Source organism: Triticum aestivum, chromosome 6B (assembly GCF_018294505.1).
Source record: "Triticum aestivum cultivar Chinese Spring chromosome 6B, IWGSC CS RefSeq v2.1, whole genome shotgun sequence".
Classification (NCBI taxonomy): domain Eukaryota; kingdom Viridiplantae; phylum Streptophyta; class Magnoliopsida; order Poales; family Poaceae; genus Triticum; species Triticum aestivum.
The window spans coordinates 391,425,401-391,448,812 of record NC_057810.1 but is presented as its reverse complement, the minus strand read 5'-3'; positions in this window follow the sequence as shown (position 1 = coordinate 391,448,812).

Genomic DNA, 23,412 nt, shown 5'->3' with positions numbered 1-23,412 from the left:
CTGATCATGCATAGCACACACGTTGGAGGTAGTTGCCATGTCTCACATGTAGAAAGTGAAGGTTCGGAGAGGAGCGAGTTCACCTTGAGTCCAATGGCGTATGTTCGAGGTCTCATCATATGTCATCTTAGGGCTTGGAGAGTAGTCGGAGTGTACATGGGGATGAACATGGGATGCTCCGCATCATCTCCCCCCCATTGGGAAAGATCCGACCTAGGATCATGATCCTCATCACCATGGAAACGGTTGTCATGGACGGACTTGTAGTTGGACGGAGTTGAAGGCATGACACAATCCAAGTACTCCAAGGTGTCTCCGGTATGTGGTACATGCAAAATGAGCAAGCACAAGCGACACTCAGAAATACAATGGTTAGCGCACACAAAATGTCCATCAATTAAGCATGAGTCCGTGCGAAGGGATAGTACGTGACAAAGCACATGAAGCTTATCAAGATGATATAGAATGATATGCAAAGCATTCATGGGATAATTAGCATGGTGCACAAAGCGACAAATTCTACCATTGTGCAAAATGATGTCATAGAGGGACGGTTCATCAATAGCATGAATATGGCAATGGATGCTCAATATGTGTAAGCTATCATGCAATTGATGGTGGACAATATGATCATGATGTATGAATATGCCATCAAGGAAGATCACAACAAATTTACTAAGGAAATGCACAAGCTCATATATCATGGATGACATGGGAATACAAGATGCAACAAGGCAATAATAATGTGAGTCAATCCATGCATGGGGTGCAAACTTGTGGTAAGTATGATATGTCCATCGAGCATGACATGTATGAGCACAATCAACAAATATGGAGGTGTTGGTGTACCAATGCTCGATGTCATGGCAAGAGTGGAGTTCCGAAGGTGCATCCAATAAGTGCGAGCGCTCCTTAATGTGAAGGTCCATAGAGCCAATCTCCAATGTCGCTCCTCCGTTCGCGAGATGTATCATGTAGACAACAAGAAGGAAACAACAATGAAAGAATGACCCATCCAATATGCATATGTGAGGGTGGCTCAAAGGGAAGGAGTTCACCTTTATGAGGATGGTGAAAATGTTGGTGTCGCGCATCGTGTATGCCTTCGCATGACCAAGTTGTCGCATGACGGTACCACCTTGTGGATCCTTCAAAATGAAAGAACATGACAAACACTCAGAAAAACAAATGAGGTTAGCGAAAGTGCAAAACCTATCATTCGTGTGGTAAGATACCAAACAAGTGTATGCATCATGCTCATCATAAGAAAGGACAAGGGAGTATTGCGTAGTATGGAGGCATATGATGCGAGAACAACCAAATACAATAGGCTCAATCAAACAAACATGCATCACAAGTGAAGTGTCAAAGTCTCCAAGATCAGTAAGCATAGTATGGTTGCACTCAATATAAGTGGATATGAGAGAGGCAACTAATGGACACAAGAGACAATGATCAAGATATATCATGTGAGAGGCATGAGCATATATGTCATCAACTCAAGAAAGAAAGTAATAGTGGAACATGGGTTATGCAACATAGCAAGCAATCATAGCGATCAAGTCAAGCAAGCTAGTAGTGTGAAGATGCAACATACTAGAAGGAATCATGGCAAGCATTTCATGTGTGCAAATAGTGGGTATGAATAATTCACATGTCATAGCACAAGCATGAAAGCAAGATATGGGGAAAGTATCATCATTGTATTGGCAAGAAGTCCTATTTAAATAGCAATGGAACATCATGACTCTCCCAACACAAGAATCAACAATAGCATGTGGCACATGGTAAACATGGCAATAGCAACAAGTATCTCCACCAAGCATGCAAATACACACAGAAGTAGCATAATGGTGAATCATGGGTAGATGCAAGCAAGGGTCACAATTGCATGGCAAAATCATGTAAAGAGGCATAACATGCAAAGTGAACATGATAGTATGGGCATAAGGTGACAAGTGGTAAATAGCCCATAGCCCTATGAGAGCCAAGTAGAAGAGATGTGTGTAGTCCTTGCGCAAAGGGAACAGTGGTAAGGATAGTCCACAGGATCCCAAGTCATCGTTGCTCTCAAGAGCTTGTTTCGTCAATTCTTGTGATTGAGATGTTGACGAGTATATGTGAGTACCTACACAAAACAAAGACAAAGGGAATGTGTGTGCGTGGTATATGTACACATCATCCATCATGATGCGCACGTGCATGTGGCGGTTTGCACAAAATATCCAATGCTCAAATAGATGAGATGCGTGATATAGAAACATGTCATCCATCATGATAGGTTTGTTGTTATGCATGGCATAATGGAGACTCAAATTGTGTAATGCATCATGAGAAATATCTAGAGCATTGTTATTCATGGAATGCATATGGTGCGCACAAGCATGGTAACCATGCAAGTTATGGAATGCATCAAGATCTCCTAGTATGTATGAGGAAATTATGGGGGTCTCCTCATGAGCATTAGTGGAAAGATCACATGGAGAATATTGACAACATCCAAAACGATGCATATTCGGGACAATGTGATCATGGCATGGCATATTATATGAATTGCGCAAATCATGTAAAGGAAGCATGGCAATATCATCACATGAAAAACAAAATCCAATGACCATCATCTCGTCATCTATGCCATAAGTGCAAATGGGATTGATTTTAATTGGGCATTTATAGTTACTATGTTGATATTGAAATGATGCAATATGGGAGATCTCACTCATAGCATATGACAAGTTCAAAGGATTATCAAACATGAAGTGACCAATAGAATTTTCACATGATATCATATGGAGCATAGCATCATAACTAGGCAACTCAACATGCTCATCATCATATTCATCATAAATAGATAAGTCAAGACATGAAGAAGTAGCACTATCTTGAAGCATGTGAATAGGTGGGTCAACATCATGCAAGCAATCATTGGTAAGATAGTCCGCTAGTGGGACAAGAGAAGCACCATCACCTATGTTACCTTTGGAGCATCGCTCATGTGTTGTAGGTGAGGTGTTGAAGATCCAATCGTAGCCATGTTCATCTTGATGGAACCATGTGGGGGTGCATCATCGTCCACCATGGCCATCGGTTTTCCCATTGGAGGGATGGACTCATTGAGGGTAGGCGTGTCGTCATGTAGGAGACCTAGCACCAAAGGAGAAAACACACTAGGAGTAGAGGTTAAGTTGTTAGAAATCATAGTGGCCTCACATGCCGTGTTAACTACCTCACTCACTAAGTGTTGTGGCTCACTCACTCCCTCAAGGATGCTCTCACTCATATGGTTGGTGGGGTCACTCAAATGGGGCTCGACCTCACATAGGATGTGTGGCATGCTCTCATGTGTGGGGCTAGTGGTAGTCACACTCATCCTCTCATAGGAAATGCTTTCAATGTCACGTATGGTGGAGTCACTCATCTCACTCATGGGGTGGTGGCTCTCCTCACATGAAAAATGGGGCATCTCGACATATGTGGGTGTCGAAGAGATGTAGGTGCAAATGTATCCATGCTCAACTCCTATCGTCGTGGTCAAAGGGGATGACCCTTGCTCGACCTTCTTGTCATCGTCTTGGTGTGGGAGGCCCATATGATGTGGCACCTCGTAGCTTGTCTGATGTAGGGTAGAACCCTAGAGGCCGATCTTTCACATTTGGATAGGATCCCTACATGGAACACGAAGAACATGAGGAGGGGAACGAGAGAAAAACACGAGAGAACACTCAACCAACAAGAACAAAGTCACACATGTGCTAGATCATCGAAACACAAGAGAGGTACAAGATCCAAATCCAACAAGAGAGGATACAAAGGGTAACCGGTTCGTCTCCGTGAGGAGGTCTTGATGATGGTCTTCTCTGGATGGAGGTCTTGAATACAGGTGGATCTTCTCCGAAGAGGTGTCGGTCCCTCACGAGGAGTAGATCCGGATGAATGAGCGAGCCTCTATCTCACAAATGAGCTAAATCAACGCTAACCCTAGCTAGGAGGTAGGATAGGTCTATTTATAGTCATAGCGCAAATGAGGGGCAAAGTGAAGGGGTACATGGGCCTTAGCCCGCAACTGGGCGCAGCCAGGGGTCGGACATCCGGAGGCTCGGGACGGCCCGGTCATCCGTAGATCTCCGGACGTCCGTAATTTTTCTTCTGTGGTCGGTTGCACAGTCCTCCGGTCTTCCTCGGATTTCCATTAATTTGGTTCTATTGGGGGAGTGTCGGACATCCGAAGGGGCTCGGTCGTCCGGAGCCTGGGAGTCGTCGGACGTCCGGTCCTGGTCGGACGTCCGGCCGCTGGAGCTTCTGTTGTCCTATTTTCCCTGTGATGTAGCGACCACCTGGGGTCGGACGTCCGGGCTGGGCCGGTCATCCGGATCCTGTAGCTTCTGAGGCAGCTCTTCTTCTTGTCCTTCACGCTTGGTGTCCTCGCCGACTTGGCCATTGAATGTAGCTGTTCCATGGCTCTCCTCCAAGAACCTAATCACACATAGAGTCTCTGCATGAGGTAGTAGCCATGTCTCGTAAGTAGAGAGAGGGAGTTCGGAGAGGAGCGAGTTCACCTTATCTTCAATAGCCTTTGATCAAGCTCTTGTCATGGGTACAAGTGGTTTCGAGGGAGATGTAGGTACGTCCATGGGGATGATCGAGGGATGCTCCGCATCATCTCTCCATGCCCCCCTCGTTAAGAAAGATCCGACCTCGGATTGAAAGTTTCATCACCATGGTATGGCGAGAGGTCTTTGACGTTGAAGATGTCACTCCCATTGTACTTGTCTCGTGGGAGGTCGATCTTGTAGGCGTTGTTGTTGTAGCGTGCTAGCACCTTGAAGGATCCATCGGCTCGAGGTAGGAGTTTGGACTTGCATTCGTTGGGGAAGCGGTCCTTGCGAAGGTGTAGCCACCCGAGATCACCGATTTTTAATATCATGGGGTGCTTGTTGACATTGAGCTTGGTCGCAAGTCATTGTACTTGGCGCTCGATGGTGTGCTTTGTATCTTCATGCATATTTCTGAGGTAGCTTGCTCGTGCACTCGCGTCGAGGTTGGTGCGCTCTTGTAGTGGAAGAGGTAGAATGTCCAATGGGGACAACGGGTTGAAGCCGTAGACGACCTCAAAGGGGGACTTGCCAGTAGTCGAATGTCTTGCATGGTTGTAGGTGTACTCGGCGATGGGTAGGCACTCCTCCCACTCCTTGATGTTCCTCTTGATTAACACGCAAAGTAGAGTGGAGAGTGAATGGTTCGTCACCTTCATTTGGCCGTTGGTTTGAGGATGGTATGCCGACGAGAACAAGAGCTTGATTCCGAGCTTGGCACATAGCGTCTTCCAAAAGTAAATCGAACTTGACGTCGCGGTCCGAGACGATTATCTTTGGTACTCCATGAAGTCGCAAGATTTCCCTACAAAAGAGATTGGCAACATGTGAAGCATCGTCTATCTTGTTGCATGGAATGAAATGTGCCATCTTAGAAAATCGGTCCACAACAACAAACACAGAATCCTTTCCATTTTGAGTTCTAGGCAAACCAAGTACAAAATCCATGCTAATGTATTCCGAAGGTTGATAAGGAATAGGAAGAGGCATGTAAAGACCATGGGATTGAGTTTTGGACTTAGCTTTGCGACATGTAGAGCATCGGTTGGCAAAACGTGAGACGTTGCGGAACATCTTGGGCCAAAAGTAGTTCTTGGAGAGCATGGCGAATGTCTTATGGCATCCAAAGTGTCCCATGAGTCCGCCTCCATGAGACTCTTGCAAAAGGAGCAAATGAAGAGAAGACTCAGGAATGCAAAGTTTGTTAGATCTCATAAGATAATCATCCTTGATGTAATATTGTTCCCATGATGTATGCGTCAAACACTTAGCATAAGGAGTAGGAAAAGAAGGATCATTAGCGTACAAGTCTTTGATGTGCTCAAAGCCAACAACATTCAACTCAAGTTTAGTGACAAGCGTGCATATGTGGGAAAGGGCAGCCGCAACTACATTTTCCTTACCCTTAATGTATTTGATCACATAGGGGAAAGATTCAACAAATTCACTCCATTTGGCATGACGCTTGTTCAACTTAGTTTGACCTTTCAAGTACTTAAGCGTTTCATGATCGGTATGCATGACAAACTCGTGAGGTCTAAGATAATGTTCCCAAACATGTAGCACACACACTAAAGCATACAACTCTTTGTCATAGATGGGATAGTTAAGTTGAGCACCGGAGAGTTTTTCACTAAAATATGCAATGGCTCATTTTTCTTGCATCAAAACTCCGCCAATTCCGGTACCACTTGCATCACAATGAACCTCAGAAGTTTTGTCAAAGTTGGGCAAAGCGAGAATCGGAGCATGAGTAAGCAAAGATTTGAGCTCATCAAAAGCGGTAGATTGCAAGGGTCCCCAAACAAAAGGAGCATTTTTCTTACTCAAAGTATGCAAAGGTGCAGCGATGGTGCTAAAGTCTTTTACAAAAGCGACGATAAAAACCCACAAGGCCAAGAAAGCTATGCACTTGGTGCAAATTGGTGGGTTGGGGCCAAGTTTTAATTGCTTCAATTTTAGATTCATCAACATGGACACCCTTGGAAGAAACAACAAAACCCAAGAAAACAAGCTTGTCAACACCAAATGTGCACTTTTTCTTGTTGGCATAAAGGCGTTCCTTGCGAAGAGTTTGCAAAACAGCCCTAACATGATTTAGATGCTCTTTCATGTATTTGGTAAAAACTAGAATGTCATCAAAGTAAACCACAACAAACACTCCAATGTAAGGGCGAAGCACAAAATGCATAAGACGCATGAAAGTACCGGGTGCTTCCGACAAACCCATAGGCATAACCAACCACTCGTACAAGCCAAATTTGGTTTTGAAAGTGGTTTTCCATTCATCACCTTCTTGTATGCGAATTTGATAATAGCCACTTTTAAGATCAATTTTTGAGAAAATGGTGGCACCACTAAGTTCATCAAGCATATCATCTAGGCGAGGAATGGGATGCCTATAGCGAACGGTAATAGCATTGATGGGTCTACAATCCGAGCACATGCAAAAACTACCATCTTGCTTGGGCACAAGTATAACCGTAACGACACAAGGGCTTAAGCTTTCACGTACATGTCCGTTGTCGATGAGTTGTTGTACTTGCCGTTGGATCTCCTTAGTTTCTTCGGGGTTGACATGGTATGGGGCTTTGTTTGGTAGAGGTGCTCAATGCCTCGTAGTGGAGTTAGTCCCGGAGGTAGCTCTTCGAGGAAAACATTGTGGAATTCCTGCAAAAGAGAAGAGAACACTAAAGGTAGATTGTGAGAGGTGTTAGTTTTTGGTTCCCCATCCTTGCACACAAGGACAAAGTGCATAACACTTGATGGGTTCTCACACACTTCTCTCATCTCACTTTTGGTGGCAAATAGGACAAAGTTTTTCTTGTTGCTCATCATGGAAGCACTCGGTTTTGGCTTGTGGCTCTCACTCTCTTTTGGGTGGGTCACTATCTTACTCTTCTCTCCATGATGGGTGGCTTGCTTGTCGGCTATTACTTGACTAGGAGACATAGGTCGTAGCACATACTCCTTCCCTTTCATCTTGAAGCTATAGTGATTGGTATGGCCGTTGTGGATGACGCCGCAGTTAAATTGCCATGGTCGACCAAGAAGGAGGTGGCAAACGGACATCGGGATGACATCACACTCCAAAGTGTCTTCATATGCGCCAATGTTGAAGGAGACTTGGACCGTATGCTCAACTAGTATAGTGCCGGAATCGCTTAGCCATTGGACTTTGTAGGGGTGCGGGTGCTTCATCTTGACCAATTGTAGCTTGGAGCATAGTTCTTCACTTGCCAAGTTGTGACAACTACCTCCGTCGATGATGACCTTAACGGACCTTCCATTGATGCCGGCCTTTGTGTGGAAGATGTGGCATCTTTGGTCTTCGTCTTGTTGATGTTGAAGAGTCAAGACTTTGGAGACAATGAGAGCGGGGCTCGAATCCTGATACGTCTCCAACGTATCTATAACTTATGAAGCATTCATGCTATTATGTTATCTATTTTGGATGTTTATGGGATTTACTAAGCACTTTTATATTATTTTTGGGACTAACCTATTAACCGGAGGCCCAGCCCATATTGTTGTTTTCTTGCCTATTTCAGTGCTTCGAAGAAAAGAAAATCAAACGGAGTCCAAACGGAATGAAACCTTTGGGAAAGTTATTTTTGGAACGGAAGCAATCCAGGGGACTTGGAGTGCACGTAAGGGAAGCTTCGAGGTGGTCACGAGGCAGGGAGGCGTGCCCACCTCCCCTGGGCGCGCCCCCACCCTCGTGGGCCCCTCGTGGCTCCCCTGACCAACTTCTTTCGCCTATATATCTCCATATACCCTAAAAACATTGGGAGCACAATAGGTCGGGAGTTCCACCGCCGCAAGCCTCTATAGCCACCAAAAACCTCTCGGGAGCCCGTTCCGGCACCCTGCCGGAGGGGGAATCCATCACCGGTGGCCATCTTCATCATCCCGGCGCTCTCCATGATGAGGAGGGAGTAGTTCACCCTCGGGGCTGAGGGTATGTACTAGTAGCTATGTGTTTGATCTCTCTCTCTCTTGTGTTCTTGAGGTGATACGATCTTGATGTATCGCGAGCTTTGCTATTATAGTTGGATCTTATGATGTTTCTTCTCCTCTACTCTCTTGTAATGGATTGAGTTTTCCCTTTGGAGTTATCTTATCCGATTGAGTCTTTAAGGATTTGAGAACACTTGTTGTATGTCTTGCCGTGCTTATCTGTGGTGACAATGGGATATTCACGTGATCTACTTGATGTATGTTTTGGTGATCAACTTGCGGGTTCAATGAACTTATGCATAGGGGTTGGCACACGTTTTCGTCTTGACTCTCCAGTAGAAACTTTGGGGCAGTCTTTGAAGTACTTTGTGTTGGTTGAATAGATGAATCTGAGATTGTGTGATGCATATCGTATAATCATGCCCACGGATACTTGAGGTGACATTGGAGTATCTAGGTTACATTAGGGTTTTGGTTGATTTGTGTCTTAAGGTTTTATTCTAGTACTAACTCTATGATAGATCGAACGGAAAGAATAGCTTCGTGTTATTTTAGTACGGACTCTTGAATAGATCGATCAGAAAGGATAACTTTTAGGTGGTTTCGTACCCTACCATAATGTCTTCGTTTGTTCTCCGCTATTAGTGACTTTGGAGTGACTCTTTGTTGCATGTTGAGGGATAGTTATATGATCCAGTTATGTTATTATTGTCGAGAGAACTTGCACTAGTGAAAGTATGAACTCTAGGCCTTGTTTCCTATCATTACACAACCGTTTGTGGTCACTTTTATCATTAGTTACCTTGCTGTTTTTATTATTTCAGTTTACAAAAACCTATATCTACCATCCATATTGCACTTGTATCACCATCTCTTCGGCACCTATACAATTTACCATTATTGGGTGTGTTGGGGACACAAAGACTCTTTGTTATTTGATTGCAGAGTTGTTTGAGAGATACCATCTTCATCCTACGCCTCCCACGGATTGATAAACCTTAGGTCATCCACTTGAGGGAAATTTGCTAATGTCCTACAAACCTCTGCACTTGGAGGCCCGACAACGTCTACAAGAAGAAGGTTGTGTAGTAGACATCAAGCTCTTTTCTGGCGCCGTTGCCGGGGAGGTGAGTGCTTGAAGGTATATCTTTAGATCTTGCAATCGAATCTTTTTGTTTCTTGTTTTATCACTAGTTTAGTCTATAAAAGAAAACTACAAAAAAATGGAGTTGAGTTTGTCTCATATGCTTCATCTTTTTAATATCTTTCGTGAGTATGATGAAAAGGAAAATTGTGCTCAAGTGCTAGAAGAAGAAGTCTATAAAATGTTTGGTATTAAATCTTTGAATGATGAGCATGATTGCAATGTTGTTAGTATGAACTCTTTGAATATCCATAGTACTAATGATGATTGCACTAGTTATGATGAAAATGTCTCCTATAAGCATGTCAATTTTCTGGAGTGCATTGGTTTTGCAAGTACACACCAAATAGGGAAGATAGATACTGCAAGAGGCATAAGCTTTTAGAAACTAAATTGTTGCAAGAAAGGCTAGATAAGAATGCTGAAAATTTACATTTCTTTTGCCGTACTTGTGAACTTTGCAATGAACGTGGTCATTTAAATCTTCGATGCAAATTGTTTCATGATCGAATTGTGTCCAAGAATTGTGATGATTTTATTTCCCTTGCACATCTTAATGAACTTAATTTTATTTTGGGTTATGAAGAAATGAAACGTTTAACTAAGCATCTTCCAGAATTTGCCCGTAAGAAACTCCTTGATTTTGATCTAGAGGAAATTTATATGTATTGTGCGGTGAATTGCATTGAAAATCCTTATATTGTCAATTACATAAAGAAAAGAAAGCAAATAGAATATGGAGAGAATACTAATTAAAGGGAAGAGACTTCCCAATATCCTCCTATTATTTCTTATGATGAATCAGGGAACGAGGAGGAGCTTTCTATTCAACCAATCTCATTAATAAGGAGCTCAAAAAAGAGGGTTAAACCCACACATGATGTGAAAAAGAAAAAGAAAAGATGGAGAAGCAAAGGTAAAAAGGTATCCCTCCCAAATGATGTTGCTCCTACTACTCATTGTGATGATGATAATTGCTATACTATTGGTGCTATCCATACTATTAATGATGAGAGTGATTATGCTTACAATATGAAAAGGCCCAAGCTTGGGGATGCTATGTTCGATGAGAATGACATATTTGAGAATATATTTGCTGCAATTAATGTTTGTCCCAAGCTTGGGGATGCTACGTTTAATGAAGATGATATTTTTAGCCTCCCAAGTTTTGATATGCAATGTTGTTATGATGATAGCATGCCTCTTACCTATGATGATTATATTGATGAAAGTGGGTTTGGAAGAGTGTCAACTTTAGGAAGTAGTGATCCCACTATTTTGGAGGATGTTGAATTTTATTGTGATGAATATGAAAGTGGATTTGGAGAGGTCATGACTTTATTTAGTGATGAATCCACTATTTTGGAAGAGGTTTCAATCGATTATGATGAGAATAAAGTTGCTACTTATGATGATTATTGTGATGAAACTTATGCCATAAAAAGTAGTGATGATTATATTTATAAAACTTGTCATGATTATGATTACCCTTTTTCTGAACGTTCCTCCTTTAATATGGAAACAATTTATAGTATTCGAGTCTCTTATGATACTACCACTATCCCGAATGAGAAGAATTTTGCTTATCTGGAGAGTAGTAAAATTTCTATGCAAGTAGATCATGAAAAGAATGCTTTATGTGCTGGTTATATTGTTGAATTCATTGATAATGCTACTGAAAATTATTATGAGGGAGGAACATATGCTTGTAGGAATTGCAATAATATCAAGTTTCCTCTCTATGTGTTGAAAATCTTGAAGCTATGCTTGTTTTGCCTTCCTATGCTAGTTGATTATTGTTCCCATAAGTTGTTTGCTCACAAAATCTCTATGCAGAGGAAGTGGGTTAGACTTAAATGTGCTAGTCATATTATTCATGATGCTCCCTTTATGCTTCAATTCTTACCTTTTATGTGAGCATCATTGTCATCATCGTGCCTAGCTAGAAAGGCATTAAAGAAAAGCGCTTGTTGAGTGACAACCCAATATTTACCTTTACTGTTTTTGTGTGCCCACATGATTATGATACTGTAGTAATCATGTTTTATAGCTTTTGTTTCAATAAAGTTCCAAGTAAGACCTTTAGGATAGCTTACGGTGATAGTTGTGTTGATCTTGCTGAAAATCAAAAACTTTTGCACCCAATAAATTAGTTTTGATAATTCACAGAAATGTGATTTTGATCTGATTCTTCTTTATCTGGATTGGTACAAATTGCTCAGGTTTTTCCTAATTTGGTAGGATTTTTGGAGTTCCAGAAGTATACGTTTGATACAGATTACTACAGACTGTTCTGTTTTTGACAGATTCTGTTTTTCATGTGTTGTTTGCTTATTTTGATGAATCTATGAGTAGTATCGGAGGGTATGAACCATAGAGAAGTTGGAATACAGTAGATATTACACCAATATGAATTTAGAATGAGTTCATTACAGTACCTAAGTGGTGGTTTTATTTTCTTATACTAACAGAGCTTACGAGTTTTCTGTTGAGTTTTGTGTTGTCAAGTTTTCAAGTTTTGGGTAAAGATTCGATGGACTATGGAATAAGGAGTGGCAAGAGCCTAAGCTTGGGGATGCCCATGGCACCCCAAGATATTCAAGGATAATTGAAAGCCAAAGCTTGGGGATGCCCCGGAAGGCATCCCCTCTTTCGTCTTCGTCTATCGGTAACTTCACTTGCAGCTATATTTTTATTCACCACATGATATGTGTTTTGCTTGAAGCGTCATGTTGTTTTATTTTGTTTTGCTTGCTGTTTGAATAAAATACCAAGATCTGAAATTCTTAAATGAGAGAGGGTCTTCACATAGTTACATAATTATCTAACTACTCATTGATCTTCACTTATATCTTTTTGGAGTAGTTTGTCATTTACTCGTGTGCTTCACTTATATCCTATGAGTAAATGGTTGAATGAGTTGAATGTCATAAATCTGAAATTATATATGTTTCATATGCTTACCCCATTGGGAGTAATGACTTCACATCTAAGAAGTAGAGGTAGTAAATTGATTGAAGGTTAGCAAGCATTGTATTGGTCACTTGAATAATTCATGAAAGAATATTGAAGGAAGAGAAATTTCACATATAAATATACTATCTTAGACATCTTCTATGATTGTGATCCCCATTAATTATTTTCAAACCTAAGCAAATTAGTTGAAGTTGGACAAGGATGACAACGTAATGAGTTATGCTTGGGTGTATTTGTATAGAAGTTATATTGTTATAAATCCTCCAACATGTGGTGCTTGCTTTTTAGAATCCTTTGCTAGCCAAAATATTTGTACTAAGCGGGAATACTGCTTGTGCATCCAAATCCCTTGAACCAAGTTTCTTCCATGAGTGTCCACCATACCTACCTATATGTGGTATTTACCTGCCGTTCCAAGTAAATTTGCATGTGCCAAACTCTAAACCTTCAAATAATAATCTGTTTTGTATGCCCAAATCGCTCTTGTAGCGACTAGGGGCTGTCAGTATCTTCCATGCTAGGTGGGTTATTCTCACGATGAATGGAGTCCGCTCATCATTCACGAGAAAAATGGCTGGTAACCGGGATGCCCAGTCCCATGATCGAACGATCAAAATCAAATCAAAAATAATTGCAAACAAAACTCCCCCAGGATTGATGTTAGTTGGAGGCACCCGTTGTTTCGGGCAAGCCATGGATTGATGATTGTTGGTGGAGGGGGGGTAAAAGCTTTACCATTCTGTTTGGGGACCGCCAATAATGTATGTAGTATGGAAGATATTGGGAACTCTTGGTTGTTATGTTGACAATGAGATCATACCTCTCAAAATTATTTATCTCTATTTCAAAATGGAGCTCTGGCACCTCTGCAAATCCCTGCTTCCCTTTGCGAAGGGCCTATCTTTTACTTTTATGCAAGAGTCAGTAGTATTCCTTCTCATTCCTACCTACTCTTTAGTTGGCAAGCATCGTGTGTTAGGGAAAGATCTAAGCATATATGGACATGCAAATATATTTGATCATGAATTATTATTGTTGACAATTATCTATATGATAAGTGAGTTGGGAGGCGAACACTAAGCCCCTATCTTTCTCTGTGTTTGATGGATGCTATTTGTTCTAAGAATATGCTTTGAGTGGTAGCAGTCATGGAAGACTATATGATAGTTGAGTATGTGGAGTTTGCTAAATCAAAGCTCTGACATAGACCCTTCTTGAAAACATGATGAACTGTAATTGTTTGATGACTCAGCATGAAGTTTGCTAGTTTTCAAGGATGTTTATGGTCTATGCTTTAACATGTGAATAGCTTGTTACTTGATATTGAGAAGTTTTATGAGATGAACTACTGTTATGACATATAATCATGCTAGAAAAGGTGATTGAAATTATCATTGATCAAACTTGTGCACCTGCTAGCATTCACACTTCATAAATTCTTTCTTTTATCATTTACCTACTCGAGGCCGAGCAGGAATTAAGCTTGGGGATGCTGATACGTCTCCAACGTATCTATAATTTATGAAGCATTCATGCTATTATATTATCTGTTTTGGATGTTTATGGGCTTTACTAAGCACTTTTATATTATGTTTGGGACTAACCTATTAACCGGAGGCCCAGCCCATATTGTTGTTTTCTTGCCTATTTCAGTGTTTCGAAGAAAAGGAATATCAAACGGAGTCCAAACGGAATGAAACCTTTGTGAAAGTTATTTTTGGAACGGAAGCAATCCAGGGGACTTGGAGTGCACGTAAGGGAAGCTTCGAGGTGGCCACGAGGCAGGGAGGCGCGCCCCCGCCCTTGTGGGCCCCTCGTGGCTCCCCTGACCGACTTCTTTCGCCTATATATCTCCATATACCCTAAAAACATTGGGGAACACAATAGATCGAGAGTTCCGCCGCCGCAAGCCTCTGAAGCCACCAAAAACCTCTCGGGAGCCCGTTCCGGCACCCTGCCGGAGGGGGAATCCATCACCGGTGGCCATCTTCATCATCTCGGTGCTCTCCATGATGAGGAGGGAGTAGTTCACCCTCGGGGCTGAGGGTATGTACTAGTAGCTATGTGTTTGATCTCTCTCTCGTGTTCTTGAGGTGATACGATCTTGATGTATCGCGAGCTTTGCTATTATAGTTGGATCTTATGATGTTTCTTCTCCTCTACTCTCCTGTAATGGATTGAGTTTTCCTTTGAAGTTATCTTATCCGATTGAGTCTTTAAGGATTTGAGAACACTTGATGTATGTCTTACCATGCTTATCTGTGGTGACAATGGGATATTCACGTGATCTACTTGATGTATGTTTTGGTGATCAATTTGCGGGTTCAATGAACTTATGCATAGGGGTTGGCACACGTTTTCATCTTGACTCTCCGGTAGAAACTTTGGGGCAGTCTTTGAAGTACTTTCTGTTGGTTGAATAGATGAATCTGAGATTGTGTGATGCATATCGTATAATCATGCCCACAGATGCTTTAGGTGACATTGGAGTATCTAGGTGACATTAGGGTTTTGGTTGATTTGTGTCCTAAGGTGTTATTCTAATACAAACTCTATGCTAGGTCGAATGGAAAGAATAGCTTCGAGTTATTTTACTACGGACTCTTGAATAGATCGATCAGAAAGGATAACTTTGAGGTGGTTTCGTACCCTACCATAATCTCTTCGTTTGTTCTCCGCTATTAGTGACTTTGGAGTGACTCTTTGTTGCATGTTGAGGGATAGTTATATGATCCAGTTATGTTATTATTGTTGAGAGAACTTGCACTAGTGAAAGTATGAACCCTAGGCCTTGTTTCCTACCATTGCAAGACCGTTTGTGCTCACTTTTATCATTAGTTACCTTGCTGTTTTTATTATTTCATATTACAAAAACCTATATCTACCATCCATATTGCACTTGTATCACCATCTCTTCGCCGAACTAGTGCACCTATACAATTTACCATTGTATTGGCTGTGTTGGGGACACAAGAGACTCTTTGTTATTTGGTTGCGGGGTTGTTTGATAAAGACCATCTTCATCCTAGACCTCCCATGGATTGATAAACCTTAGGTCATCCACTTGAGGTAAATTTGCTATTGTCCGACAAACCTCTGCACTTGGAGGCCCAACAACATCTACAAGAAGAAGATTGTGTAGTAGACATCAAATCCTCATCACAAAAGACTTGATCATCTTCATCTTCGTTCATGCGCTGGTGCATGGCCACTTGCTCAAGGGCTTCCATTTCCTCTTCACTCATGGAGTCATAGGTTCCGTCGTCGTTGAGGATCATGGTGCGCTTGTTGGTGCATTGAAAGGACTTGTGGCCTCGGCCGCCGCAAGTGAAACACTTGAAGGAGCTTGTCTTGACGGTCTCATCAGTTGGAGTAGATGATGAAGCGCGCGGCTTGAAGTTGCTTGTAGTAGGAGGAGGACAACTTGAGGTTTTCGAAGTTTTCTTGTAACTTGACTTGTCGTCGTTGCTTGTAGATGGCTTGGTTGAGGTAGAAGTTGGAGGAGTCGTTGAAGCTTGGGTGTTGGAGAAGCCGTAGGTCTTGGATGAGTACTTGGCGTCTTGCACTTGACATTCCACTTTGGTAGCTTGATGCACGAGCTCAATGAGGTTGGAGTAGGGTTGGAAGTCGGAAATCTTCTTGATGGGATGATTGAGGCCATTCAAGAAGCATGCCATTGTTTGCTCATCATCTTCCGTGACATTGGATCGTATCATGGCTATCTCCATTTCCTTGTAGTATTCTTAAACACTCTTTGTTCCTTGCTTGAGTAGTTGGAGCTTCTTGAAGAGATCGCGGTTGTAGTAGGTGGGCACAAAACGTGCTCGCATGACATCTTTCATTTGAACCCAAGTGGTGATTGGTGGTTCACCTCTTGCTTCTCGGCGCTCAAGGACTTGTTCCCACCATATGAGCACATAATCTTGGAACTCAAGGGATGCCATAGCGATCTTCTTCTCTTCCTCATAGTTGTGCAAACGAAAGATTTTGTCCACCTTCAATGCCCATGATAGATACTCTTCAGGATCATTGCTTCCGTTGAACTTGGGCATGGTGAACTTTAGCTTGCCATAGTGTTGCTCTTCATTGTTTTGTTGTCAAGGGTGATGATGACGCCCTTGATATGGAGGATAGTCAACCTAATGTTGCTCTTGCCGTGGAGGATGACCATAGTCAATGTGCTCTTGTTGAACTTGTGGTTGTAGTGGAGCTTGTCGAGCTTGAGGAGGAGGAGGAGGAACTTGACGTTGCACTCTTGGTTGGTAGTTCCGCTCTTGGATTTCTTCGCGAAGTGCTTCCTCTTGATTGCGCCTATCGCGGTTGCGCTTGGCAATGGCTCGACTTGATTCTTGAAGGGCACGTTGCGCCTCAAGAGCTTGTGCTTCACGTTGTTGTTGTCGAAGACGTTGAGCCTCGGCGTCTTGTTCCTCTTGATGTAGACGTGCTCGTTCTACCTCTTGGCGATGTTGACATTGTCGTTCTGGAGCTTGTGCAAAAGGATCTTGGTGTGGTTGATGACGAAGGACTTGCTCGTCGACTTGCTCTTGTGGATGATTGTTGTGTAGAGGATTGTAAGATGCATGACGGTCTTGACGTGTGGCTCGTTGAAGAGTGTTCGATGTCGGTGTACTTGAGCTGGAGAAGGTGTCGTCGGAGTGTCGACTTGAGCGGCTCCGTCTTGAGTAGGAATAAGTATAAGGAGGGCAGTTCACCAACAAGGCACGAATCTCATCCATTCTTGCATCGTTCTCTTGCTTGTGAGCGTCGAGCTTGTTGTCGAAGTAGTCTCTTGTACGTTGCTAGGAGAGTTGCAAGTCGGTGGCGAGATCGTCGATGCGGTCGGTCATTGCTTGTTGCTCTTGATGCAACGCTCGTTGTGCACCAAAGAGGTGACTCTTGGTGACGTATGATGACATGTCGTCGTCTTGCTCGATGAAGAGTGGGTTGGTAGAAGTACTTGGCCTATCCATCATTCCAAGCAGAATGTGAGTGGGAGAAGGATAAGAACTTATACCAAATGTACCTTGACCGATGTTGAAGATGAATCAAGATCACTCAAATGCAGACAATGAAATAGAACAATTGGTACCAATTCTTGTCGGTTCTCGCACCTACACAAGTAAAAGCTTATGGTGGAGCTTGGTTAGGATGGTGGCACAAAATTTGATGCAATTGTAAGTGAGCTTCAATAATGTTGGAAAAGATTCACAAATTTGCAACTGCACAAGTAGACCAAGCAAGTAGAGGTACACAGAAACACACGCGCAAATAGATAAGTGAGATTGTGCAAACCAAAAATGAGCCAAAACATGGAGTCCATGAAAATGCTCTTGTTGCACAATACTAGAGAGACGCTAGCATGATTGCACAATAGGCGGATACATAACTTGTGCACAACCTTTGGTGGGGATTTTTGGATTTAGGACGAAAACAACAAAATCAAGCTAGAAAACACGAGGTAGGGGCTCCAAAAACATGATCAACGTGGCTCATGATACCAAGATGATGTAGGGTAGAACCCTAGAGGTCGATCTTTCACGTTTGGAGGGGATCCTTGCGAGGAACACAAAGAACACGAGGAGGGGAACAAGAGAAAAACACGAGTGAACACTCAAACAATAAGAACAAAGTCACACATGTGCTAGATCATCAAAACACAAGAGAGGTACAAGATCCAAATCCAACAAGAGACGATGCAAAGGGCAATTGGTTCTTCTCTGTGAGGAGGTCTTGAAGATGGTCTTCTCCAGATGGAGGTCTTGAATCCAGGTGGATCTTCTCCGAAGAGGTGTCGGTCCCTCACGAGGAGTAGATCCGGATGGATGAGCGAGGCTCTATCTCACAAATGAGCTAAATCAACGCTAACCCTAGCTAGGAGGTAGGAGAGGTCTAGTTATAGTCATAGTGCAAATGAGGGGCGAAGTGAAGGGGTACATGGGCCTCAGCCCGCAACTGGGCACAGCCAGGGGTCGGACGTCCGGAGGCTCGGGACGGCCCGGTCGTCCGTAGATCTTCGGACGTCCGTAATTTTGCTTCTGTGGTCGATTGCATGGTCGTCTGGTCTTCCTCGGATTTCCGTTAATTTGGTTCTGTTGGGGGAGTGTTAGACGTCCAGAGGGGCTCGGTCGTCCGGAGCCTGGGAGTCGTCGGACGTTCGGCCGCTGGAGCTTCTGCTGTCATGTTTTCCCTGTGCTGTAGCGACCTCCAGGGTTCGGATGTCCGTGCTGGGCCGGTCGTCCGGAGCGTGTAGCTTCCGAGGCAGCTCTTCTTCTTGTCCTTCACGCTTGGTGTCCTCGCCGTCTTGGCCATTGAATGTAGCTGTTCCGTGGCTCTCCTCCAAGCACCTGATCACACATAGAGTCTCCGCATGAGGTAGTAGCCATGTCTCTTAAGTAGAGAGAGGGAGTTCAGAGAGGAGCGAGTTCACCTTATCTTCGATAGCCTTTGCTCGAGCTCTTGTCATGGGTCCAAGTGGTGTAGAGGGAGATGTATGTACGTCCATGGGGATGATCGGGGGATGCTCTGCATCATCGTCTCCATGATCGAAGGGAATTTCCCATGCTCGACCATTTTCCTTGGGGGGCTTCCAAAGATGGAAGTGTCGCCCTCACTTGTAGGTGGTCGCCTTGTTGTTGAGGATGTCGATGTAGGTGAACTCATGGGAAGTATGCAAAGATGACGTACGTCCAAAGGCAAAGATGCCTTGATAGCACTTGGCAAAGATGCTAAAGTGGTCGGTGTAGCCATAGCTCCGTCTTGGTGGTGCTCATCTTGCGGTCTTCTCTTTTGCTCATGAAGTTGGACTTGGCGTGAAGTAGGGCTTGTTCGGACTTGTACATTTGCGTTTGTGGGGCATCTTCATGATGATGGTGTTGTTGTCGGGATTGAGCTCGATGGCGTTCATTGTCGTCGTGCTCATGATGCTTGGAGGTGACTGGCCCTTCATGCCGATATGGATCACGAACGTTATGGTGGTCGCCATGTAGATGTGGACGTGGACGAATTGCGCTTGCATCGTTTTCGCGCTCTGAAGACTTGTGGCTTGAACGCCGCTGCCTTGAAGATGACGAAGGGGAAGAAGACTTGATCAAGGCCCTAATCTTCTCCATCCTTACATCTTGCTCCACTTTTGTGCGGAAAGCTTCTTGTCAATGTAGTCCCTTTTCCTTGCTTCGGAGTGACGCATGTCGATGGAGATGTTCTCGATGCGCTCACACAATCTTGATTGAGCGCCTTGCATTTGTCGTTATAGATCGAAGATGGACGCTTTGGTGATGTAGTTGTTCACGCCATCGTTGTTGTCGAGGACCGGAGATGAAATGCCTTGCCTATCCATCACAAGACTCGAGCAAATATGAGTGGGAGAAAGATAAGAACTAAACCAAATGTACCTTGACCGATGTTGAAGATGGATCAATGATCACTCAAATGTGTAACAAGGAAATAGCACAATTGGTACCAATTCTTGTCGGTTCTCACACCTACACAAGTAAAGCTTATGGTGGAGCTCAGTGAGGATAGTGGAAAAAAAATTGATGCAAAATCTTAGCAAGAGTCAATAATGTTGAAAAAGATTCACAAATTCGCAAGTGAAACAAGTAGACCAATAGCAATGAATGGCACACGGAAACACACACACGGATAGATAAATGGGGTCGTGCAACCAAGGAATGAACACAAAATGTGGAATCCATGAAAAACGCTCGTGTTGCACAACTCAAGAGAGACGCAAGCACGATTGCTCAATAGGCGGATACGACACTTGTGCACAACCTACAAGATGCAAAATAGATAAACTTTTATCCCAAGTATGCTATGTATGTATGGTTCCCGGTGTTTCTCTCAAGATGATCCAAGATGATCGAATATCACAATCTTATATGCAATGTGGTATGATGCTATGGCACTTGCTTACAAGCTCTTTGCTCTCTCTCTCTCTTGCTTAAAAGTTTTTTTTCTTTTTTTTCTTTTTTTTGTTATGGCCACTTTTGCACAATGCACAAACCAAGATAACAATTGTGTATATGCGGGAACAAACTTGTGACACAAGATATGATATCAATATATGCACCATGATGATATGGTATGTATGCCATGGAAGTATGATCACTAATGTGCACAAGTAACATTGTTGGCAATACTCAAATGGCTAGTCTCGGTAGGCAAGTAACGGAAAATGGGCTAGGGGTTATCAATGCAATTGCAAGTGGAATATACAATGGTGTCGTCGAGGTTACCATCCTTGGTGATGATGAGAGGCGGTGTTGCCGATGTCGACCCGTTCCTAGTTAGCCGAAACACCCTAGGAAACGGGAAAACCGCAAACTCAAAATCTCCAAAGGCAAATGTCAAATTGTGGTAGCGGAGAGCGGTGGTAGTTTGCACTCGGCAATGCGGAAGTGGAATGACAGGCTATGTGAGTCAAAGTTGAAGTTGCCGTCCCTAAGTAGCAGAAATACCTTAGGAGACACAAGCCACAACTCAAACAAGCTCAAACAAAATTGGGTTAAGTTGGGGTCGGCGAAATGTATGGTGGGCAAGGTTATGTGGAAATGGTGGTGGTGGTTGAGGAAGAAGCAACCGTCCCTAAGTAGCTGTAACACCTTAGGAGACTCGAATCACTACTCAAGCAACCACTAATGCTATATGGATCAAAATGGGTTAGGTTGCGGAAGTCGGTGGTGGCTATGCGGATGATATGGTGGAGGGCCTAGGCAAAGATGCAAAAATTCACAAACTTGTATGGATTCAAATGGTGTTGGTGGTATTTTTGTGTATGGGGCATGTCAATAGCTTCAAAACGAGCTAAAGAACATCAAAATCGGAGTTCAGATGAAATAGTTATGGCCGAAACAAGAATCAGCCAAAGTCAATGCCTACAGGTTACAGACGTCCGTAAATGGATGGATGTCCGGTCGAGCTCAAAAAACCGTAAATTTGGTTCTGTTGGTTGGTTCCGGTCGTCCGGTGGATGACGGACATCTGGTGCTTCGAGGGGGGTCCGGACGTCCATAAAATGTCGGTCGTCCGGTGGGTCGGGGTCAACACGAGATCCAAGATCCGGGGCGCGATTTTGGGCAGAAAATGGAGATTTCGGGGGCAAAATTGATGAGATTTTGTGGATGAAAGATGGGGAAACTTGGGGAGATGCTAGATCCACTCGAAACCAAGCAAATCCATGGATCAAAATCAACAAAACATCATCAAACCAACAAATCACAAAAAAATTGGGGCTATTTTTGGTGGGGATTTTCGGATTTAGGACGAGAACAACAAAATCAAGCTAGAAAACAAAGGGTAGAGGCTCCAAAAACGTGATCAACGTGGCTCATGATACCAAGATGATGTAGGTTAGAACCCTAGAGTCCGATCTTTCGCGTTTGGACGGATCCCTACGAGGAACACGAAGAACACGAGGAGGGGAACGAGAGAAAAACACGAGAGAACACTCAACCAACAAGAACAAAGTCACACATGTGCTAGATCATTGAAACACAAGAGAGGCACAAGATCCAAATCCAACAAGAGATGACACAAAGGGTAACCGGTTTTTCTCCGTGAGGAGGTCTTGAAGATGGTCTTCTCTGGATGGAGGTCTTGAATCCAGGTGGATCTTCTCCGAAGAGGTGTCGGTCCCTCACGAGGAGTAGATCCGGATGGATGAGCGAGGCTCTATCTCACAAGTGAGCTAAATCAACGCTAACCCTCTCTAGGAGGAGGAGGAGGTCTATTTATAGTCTAAATGCAAAAGAGGGGCGAAGTGAAGGGGTACATGGGCCTCAGCCCGCAACTGGACACAGCCAGGGACCGGACGTCCGGTGGGTGTCAGACGTCCGGAGGCTTGGGACGATCCGGACGTCCGGAGGTCTTCGGACTTCCATAAATATCGTTCTGTCGCCGTTGCGCGGTCGTCTGGTGGCGCTCGGTCGTCCGGGACCTGGGGTGTGTCGGGCGTACGGTCTGCGTCGGTCGTCCGACAACTGTAGCATTCGCGGACTGACTCTTCAAGCTGGTGGGAGTTCCAGGCGTCGGACGTTGATACGTCCATTTTGCATCATGCTTTTATATCAATATTTATTGCATTATGGGCTGTTATTACACATTATATCTCAATACTTATGGCTATTCTCTCTTATTTTACAAGGTTTACCATGAAGAGGGGGAATGTTGGCAGTTGGAATTCTGGCTGGAAAAGGAGCAAACATTGGAAACCTATTCTGCACTGCTCCAAAAATCCTGAAACTCTACGAAACATGTTTTTGGAATTAATAAGAATTATTGGGCAAAAGAAATACATCAGGGGGGCCACACCCTGTCCAGGAGGTGGGGCGCGCCTCCCCTACTGGGCGCGCCCCCTGTCTCCTGGGCCCCCTGGTGGGCCCCCGGTGTCCATCTTCTGCTATATGAGAGCTTTTACCCTGGAAAAAATCATGGGCAATCTTACGGGACGAAACTCCGCCGCCACGAGGCGGAACCTTGGCGGAACCAATCTAGGGCTCTGGCGGAGCTGTTCTGCCGGGGACACTTCCTTCCGGGAGGGGGAAATCATCACCATCGTCATCACCAACGATCCTCTCATTGGGAGGGAGTCAATCTCCATCAACATCTTCACCAGCACCATCTCCTCTCAAAACCCTAGTTCATCTCTTGTGTCCAATCTTGTATCAAAACCACAAATTGGTACTTGTGGGTTGCCAGTAGTGTTCATTACTCCTTGTAGTTGATGCTAATTGGTTTACT